Raw genomic sequence first — 8,071 nt, forward strand, 5'->3', positions numbered from 1 at the left:
ACTACAAACTGTGTTGTCTTTTTATGCCCAAATTTAGCCTTTATGTTAGGTTTGGAGGTAGGGAATTGCAGAGAGACAGTAAAAGGAGGGGTAGAGTATAGGGATTGGGATAGCATAAAGTTAGGCCCTGGCCCTTTAGTTCTTGTCTTCTGGGATCCTGTCCCATCTCTAAAGCATAGGTACTCAGTGTTGTGTGTGGTCGCTACGGCACTGTGAAGAAAAGAAGCAGCTGTGTGAGCTGAGGAACGTAACAGGTTGTAGGGAGTCCTTGTGTTTGTGCTGAGAAGACGTTGGAGGTGGGAGTTCAGAATTGGTCTAGAAGGAAATAATGGAGACAGACTACTATTCTTCCCTCTGCCCTTCCAGATGGAGGGACCAGCAGGAGCAGAGACAGGAAGGGGAAAATGGATGTGACCAGCTCAGCTGAAAAACAGGGCTTTCTCCGATAGGGACAGAGGAGGTAAGGCGTGTTGCGTAATGAAAGGCCTTACTTGCTAGCCCTAAGTTTTGGGTTTGATGCGAACAGCAGCAATTAAAGTGTATCTTTCTTTTGCATGGGATTTCTCTGTGGTGAAATACTTGTCTAACGTGTAACCATCCCTGGAAAACTGCTGGGCAGTGTTGGCCTACTCAGGAGGCAGAGGCAGGAGGATTTCTGTGAGTTCCAGGCCAATCTGGTTTACAGAGTGAGTTCCAAAATGGCCAAGGCTACACAGAGGAACCTTGTCTCCAAAAGCAAAAAAAGCAAACAAAAAACAATTACAATTCACTTAAACTAAAAAAAAAAAAAAAAGGTGCCAGCACCTGTGAGGCTGATGCAGGAGGATTACAAGTATGAAGCTAGCTTTGGCTACATAATGAGACCCTGTTTCAGAAATACTCCTCCCACTTAGCTGGACAGATGGTGGAGCGGTTAAGAACACTGGCTGCTCTTTCAGAGGTCACAGGTTTAATTCCCAACACCCACATGGCAGCTCACAACCGTCTGTAACTCTAGTTTCAGGGAATCTGATTCTGTTGGCCTCTTTGGCCACCGGGTGTACAAGTGGTACACAGTCAAGCATTCAGGCAAAGTGTGCATACATATAAACACTTCTTACTGGGAAAGATTTTCTTGTTTGTTTTATATTTTTTTGTTCTTTTTTGAGACAGTTTCTCTTTGAAACAGTCCTGACTGTCCTGGAATTTGGTCAGTAGACCAGCTGGCCTCAGACTCACAGAGATCCTCCTGCTAGGATTAGAGGTGTGCACCACCACCGCCCGGCTACCATGAAAGGTTTTACCCTCACATATCACAAGCCATTGGTAATCTAGTAGGCTATTCTGTCCTGGACATAGTGTGGAAAATCTAAGATACCTACCTCTTGGAACTTCTTAAATATACCGATGTTGAGATATGTCAGAGTTTAGAAACATTCTTGTCTCAGTAATACCTTAGGGCATCTGAAGGAATGGTTCAACTTTTTGTTGTTACTGTTGCTTTATGGGGTTGCTGGGAGTGGAACAGGATTTATTATTATTATTATTTTTTTTTTTTTTGGTTTTTCGAGACAGGGTTTCTCTGTGGCTTTGGAGCCTGTCCTGGAACTAGCTCTGTAGACCAGGCTGGTCTCGAACTCACAGAGATCCGCCTGCCTCTGCCTCCCGAGTGCTGGGATTAAAGGCGTGCGCCACCATCGCCTGGCAGGGATTTATTATTATTATTATTGAAAATTTCCACCTCCTTCCATTTCCCTCCCCCATCCCCCCACTTCCCCTACCCCTCCCTCTCCAGTCCAAAGAGCAGTCAGGGTTCCCTGCCCTGTGGGAAGTCCAAGGGCCTCCCTCCTCCATCCAGGTCTAGGAAGGTGAGCATCCAAACAGACTGAGGATTTTTTTTTTTTAAGATTTATGTATTTATTATGTATCCAGTGTTCTGACTGCATGTATGCCTGCTGGTCAGAAGAGGGCATTGGATGTTATTACAGATGGTTAAGAATTAGAAGGGAAATGTCGTCCTTCAGCAATATCATCCAGTGTCCCGTGCCTGTAGTTCCAGTTACTATAGAGGCCGAGGTAGAAGGATAACTTGAAACTACAAGTTGGAAACCAACCTATGCAATGAAACAAAATCCCAGTAGAGAAAAGTCTTACCATGTTGTGCACCTGTGGCCTGTTATCTGATCACTTGGAAGGTGGAGGCAGGAACCTCTCAAGTTGAAGATCAGCCCGTGCTATACAGTAAGATCCTGCCTAAAAAAAAAACAGTATTTGAAAGAGGATCGAACCCAGGGCTTTGCCCATGCTAAGCAAGTGTCCTACTGCTGTGTGTTTTCGCTTCTCTGTTGCTGTTAAATGAGATGGCAGAAGTCAGGTCCTTTATTACTGTTGTTGTTTATTTGAGGCAGGGTCTTGCTATACTCCGAGGCTAATCTGGTATTCCCGGGCCTGTCCTGAGCCCTGACATCATCCTGTCACAGCCTTGAAGGTCTGGGGTTACACCATGTGCTGCCATGCTGGACAGGGATTTAATAGCACAGGGAAGGAAACGTACGTTAAATATTCAATCACACAAAACCTAGCATATTTCCTTAATACTCTGTGGGGGGGGGGGGCGGCGGCACGGGGAACAAACTGTGTGGTTATGTGGTGCTAGCCGCTCTAAATTCTATGTGACCCAGTCTGGTGTTCAGTGCTAAGTCTTTCTGCTTCGGTTTCCTGAATAATGAAATCACAGGTACATGCCAGCATGACCAGCATGCTTTCACCTGATCTTTGCATCTCTCTGATTTTGTTAAAAAAAAAGAAATTTACTATTTTTAATCAAAAATTACTATTTTTTATTTCTGTGTCTGCGTGTTAGTTTGTGCACACAAGTGCAGGTGTCCACTGTTGGAGATCCTCGTGGAGGTGGTTGTAAGCCTCTGATGTATTTGTTTTTATGTTTTTTTGTTGAGGGTTTCTCCGTAGCTTTTGGTTCCTGTCCTGGAACTAGCTCTTGTAGACCAGGCTGGCCTTGAACTCACAGAGATCCGCCTGCCTCTGCCTCCCGAGTGCTGGGATTAAAGGCGTGCGCCACCACCACCCGGCTGTTGAGGGTTTCTCTATATAGTCTTGGCTGTCCTTGTCTCTCTGTGACCTTTTATTTACCAACATCTACTTGCTTCTCCTTCTGAGTGATGGGATTAAAGGTATGTGCCACCAAGTTCAAGAAACTGTTTTAGTTTTTGAGACAGGGTTTCTGTGTTGCCTTGATTATCTTGGAACCCACTCTGTAGACCAGACTGGCCTTGGACTCACAGAGATCTGTCTGCCTCTCTGCCTTCCAGGTATTGGGATTAAGGCTATATTCCACCACTACCTGATAAAAAGATATATATATAACTAGCTCTTGTAGACCAGGCTGGCCTCGAACTCCCAGAGATCCGCCTGTCTCTGCCTCCCGAGTGCTGGGATTAAAGGCGCGCACCACCACCGCCCAGCTAAAAAGATAGATTTTTTGAAAGTGTCACTTGGGAGGCTGAGAAAGGTGGATCTCTGTGACTTTGAGGCCTGGTCTACAGAGTGAGTTCCAGGACAGGCTCCAAAGCTACAGAGAAACCTTGTCACGAAAAAAAAAAGAAGAAACAATTTTTATATGTATTTGTGAGTGTTTACATGAAGGTATATGCACTAGATATATGCTGGTGCGGTACATTGGGAGCTAGAAAAAGATATCAGGGGAAGAGGGGCTGGAGAGATGGCTCTGAGGTTAAGAGCACTGGATGCTCTTCCAGAGGACCTGAGTTCAATTCCCAGCCACCACACAGCACAGCCATCTGTAATGAGCTCTGATGCCCTCTTCTGACAAGTGGGCATACATGCACATAGGACACTATATACATAATAAATAAATCTTTAAAAAAAAAAAGATATATAAAAAAAAGAAAAGGACATTGGACCTGGACCTGGACCTGGAGTTAGAGGTGGTTGTGAGCTGTCAGACATAGGTGCTGGGAATGGGACCCAGGTCCTCTATAAGAGCAGTAAGTTACTGGGCAGTGGTGGTGCACATCTTTAACTCAGCACTACGGAGGCAGAGTGGTCTACTAGCAGAGCGAACTCCCGGCTACAGAGAAACCCTGTCCCAAAAAACAAACAAAACAAAAAGAAGCAAGTGCTCTTACCTGCCAAGCAATCTCTCCAGCTCTTTGTAACTTTTTGTTTGTGTTGTTTTGTTTTGTGTGCTGCCTTCCAGCACTCAGGAGGCAGAGGCAGGCCCATCTCTGAATTTGGGGCCAGCCTGGTCTACAGAGTGATGCTGTGGGACATGGTCTTGTACCCTGTCACTTACATTGTATTGTTTTAATAAAATGCTGATTGGCCAGTAGCCAGGCAGGAAGTAGAGGTGGGGCGATCAGAACAGCAGAATTCTGGGATGAGGAAAGAGTTAGTCTGCAGTCATCACAGAGGAAGCAAGATGAGAATGCCTTGCTGGTAAAAGGTACCAAGCCACGTTGCTAACAGACAAGAATAATGGGTTAATGTACGATGTAAGAGCTAGTTGATAAGAAAGCCTGAGCTAATAGGCCAACCAGTTTATAATTAATGTAGGCCTCTGTGTGTTTCTTTGGGACTGAATTACTGCAGGACTGGGCAGGTCAGAAACTATTGTCAACAGAGTGAGTTCTGGAACAGGCGCCAAAGCTATACAGAGAAACCCTGTCTCAAAAAAAAAAAAAAAAAACTAAAGAAGGAAGAAGAACTTACCCAGCATGTGCAAGTTCTTGAATTTTATTCTCAACAACAATGAAAAGAAAAAGAAAAAACATGAAAATAGGCATTATTCCTTTGCTGGAATTTTGGATTTGGGTTTTTTTTTTTTTTTTTTTTTTTTGGTTTTTCGAGACAGGGTTTCTCTGTGGTTTTGGAGCCTGTCCTGGAACTAGCTCTTGTAGACCAGGCTGGTCTCGAACTCCCAGAGATCTGCCTGCCTCTGCCTCCCGAGTGCTGGGATTAAAGGCGTGCGCCACCACCGCCCAGCTTGTTTTGGTTTTGAGACAGGATCTCACTATGTAGTCCTGGCTGGCTGGGATGGACCTCTTTATATGTAGACCAATGTGCAGCTGCCTCCCAGGTGCTGGGATTAAAGGTGTACCACCACTTTTTGCTTGGAGGTGTTTTTGAAACAGGGTTTTGCTATGTAGCCCTGGCTGGTCTCTCACAATCTTCCTGTGCCAGCCACAAGTGCTGGGGTTACAGACATGCACCTCCATACCCTGCTATATATTATTTTTTGTCTTTATTTTTGAGATAGGGTCTTTTTATGTAACCCTGGCTATCTTGGATATAGATCAGGCTGGTCTTGAACTCAAAGATCTGCTTGCCTCTCTGCCTCTAAAGTGCTGGGATTCAAGGCATTCCCTCTGCCTTGTGTCATTTATACTTTTATATAGATGAGGAAGCAAACTTTGCAAGGTTAATGGTCTTGCTAGTCAGTGCAGAAGACTCCACCACCCCTGATCACCTAAACCAATGACCTTTCTGCTACACCCCCCTTTATGAAGAGTCTCCATACGATCTCTAATAGTTGTGTAAAAGGAAAACTTCTAAAATGTGTTTGAAAATGACCTCCAGGATCGAATGCCTGTGTTCTGAGTGCTGGTAATCACTACTAGAAAAGCATTACATCCTGTTTTTCCAGATGCCCATTTTGAGGATGTGGAGAAGATTCATGAGTTCAAGGCCAAATTGTCTAAAAGCAGCAGCCTGTTGTAGAGCCGGGTAGAGCAGTACAGGCAGTTGTCACCCGTTCGGGAGGCTGAGGTAGAAGGATTGCTTGAGCCTAGGAATTTGAAGCCAGCCTGATCAATAGTATAAGACCCTGTTTCTCAGCCGGGCGGTAGTGGCGCATGCCTTTAATCCCAGCACTCAGGCGGCGGAGGCAGGTGGATCTCTGTGAGTTCTAGGCCAGCCTGGTCTACAGAGCTAGTTCCAGGGCTGGCTCCATAGCTACTGAGAAACCCTGTCTCAAAGAAAAAAAGAGAAAAGAAACAACAAAACCCACCATTTCTCCACCAAAACAGGTTGTAGTTCACATGTAGGACACTTGCCTAGTGTTCCTGAAACCTTGTGTTTGATCCCTGCCACTGCAAGGAAGACGGCATCCATCTTGTTCACCTTGGTCATTTCAGCTGCTGGGTTTCTTTTTTTTTTTAATCATCTTGTATGTGTACTAGGGTGGGTGTCTCCGGTTATATATATCAGTGATGGGTGTGCAAAGGTTTTACAGGTGGGTGAGACTGCATACTTCTTATCTCTCAAAGTATCTTTATAGCAAGGCATTGTGCCGATGTCTCCAGGACATCATCTGGGGCCGGGGTGTGGCTCTGGTAAGATTCCTGCCTCGTATGCAGGATGTCTTGGCTTTGGTCCCAGCACCTCCTGAGTCCATGGTAAAGCCTGGCAGACATTGGCTCTAGAATGAGATTGACTTGAGTCTGAATTCTAGGCCAATTATGTGCAATGGCCCTTGGCAAGATGTTTTATCTGAGTTTCCTCCTCTTTGAGGTTATTACTACATATTTTCCAGTTGTGGGGATTAATTACGATGACTCATGTATTATAGCTAGATAGTAACTTGATGTAGTAAGCACGAAGTACATCTTTTGTCAGCTGGGCATGGCAGTCCTAGCTATTCCAGTGGTCGAGATAGGAGGATCAGAAGTTCTAGGCCAACCTGGGCAATTTAGTGAGCCTTTGCCTCAAAGTAAATTTAATTTTTCTTTTAGACAGGGTCTCACATGCTCCAGGCTGTCCTTGAACTTACTGTGTGACCAATGATGACCCCGACCGAACTCCAGATCTTCCGGCCTCCACTTCCGAAATGTTGGGATTATATACACGTGCCACCACTCCTGGCTTCTCAAAATTTCAAAAACAGGGCTTTGGTATAGCTCATGGCTTAGCGTGTGTAAGACTCACGGAACCATACCCATGTTCATGTACACACACAGAGACAGCAAGCTATTGTTTACCAAGTAAGGAAGTTTATTTCACTTAATAGGAGACAATGTTAAGGGATTAAGGGGATTTAGCTCCTATTTGTTTTGGACCACCAGGGGGCACCATTGTCCCTGTGCATCTTAAATCCTCCCAAGGTCACAATGAGGTCAAGTCTGGGCCTTCTTTTTTGTCCCTTCTTGTTCTCACTCACTTGGTTATATTTGGGCCTAGAATTTACTTATTATATTCATGGAAGCCTTAACTTTCCCACCTATGTTCAGAAACAGACCGTAGGCTAGGGGTGTGGCTTAGTGTTTGAGGATTAGTATAGCATGTTAGAAGCCACTTTTTGCCTCCCAAGACAGGGTTTCTCTGGGTAACCTTGGCTGTCCTAGAACTCACTCTGTAGACCAAGCTGGCCTAACACTCGGTTATCCTCTGCCTCCTGAGTGCTGGGATTAAAGCTGTGCACCACCACCAACCAGCTTAGAATCTACATTTTTAATTCCAGAAACAGAGACTGATAACACAGACTCAGCTTTTGGGAGGTTCCACGTGGTCCCTTTCAACTTCAGGCTTTCATATTTACTTTATAATAATAACTATCAGGATGAACAACTTCAAATAAAAAAAAAATCTGGATGTTAAAATCCAGGACCCTACACCAAGGGAATTAAAGCACTTCTGTCCCCAGATTCTCTCTGCAGTTATTAAAACTCCAGCTACCATTGTGGCCACCCAATAATTGTCCCTCCCCTAGTCTCACCTGATGGGGAAAGCTCTTTTTCTTAGGGCACTGGAGTTCAGTCCTCTGATCTGCTAGCTGGTCTCTGTGGATTATTAACTAGGGGGAATCAGCTAGGTCAGACTATTCTGGGGTTATGAGGAAACTCTATGTGAGATGCTAAATTAGGAGAAAATATTGATCAGTGAAGCTTTGAAGTTCCTGGGGCGCTAGCTGGGGGTTGCTTCTCCAGGGTGTGGCTCCTCTCTCCTAAGAACTGATTTCCAGGCCAGAAGAACTGCTGGGCAGGTCTCAATTTGCCTGTGAGAGAATTTGGGGAAATGAGGGTTTTCTTTCTCCTTTTCCAAGCCTCAGCCACAAACT

This window comes from Microtus oregoni, unplaced genomic scaffold (genome assembly GCF_018167655.1).
Source record: "Microtus oregoni isolate MIOR12 unplaced genomic scaffold, Mior012 000001F_ref0000356, whole genome shotgun sequence".
Classification (NCBI taxonomy): domain Eukaryota; kingdom Metazoa; phylum Chordata; class Mammalia; order Rodentia; family Cricetidae; genus Microtus; species Microtus oregoni.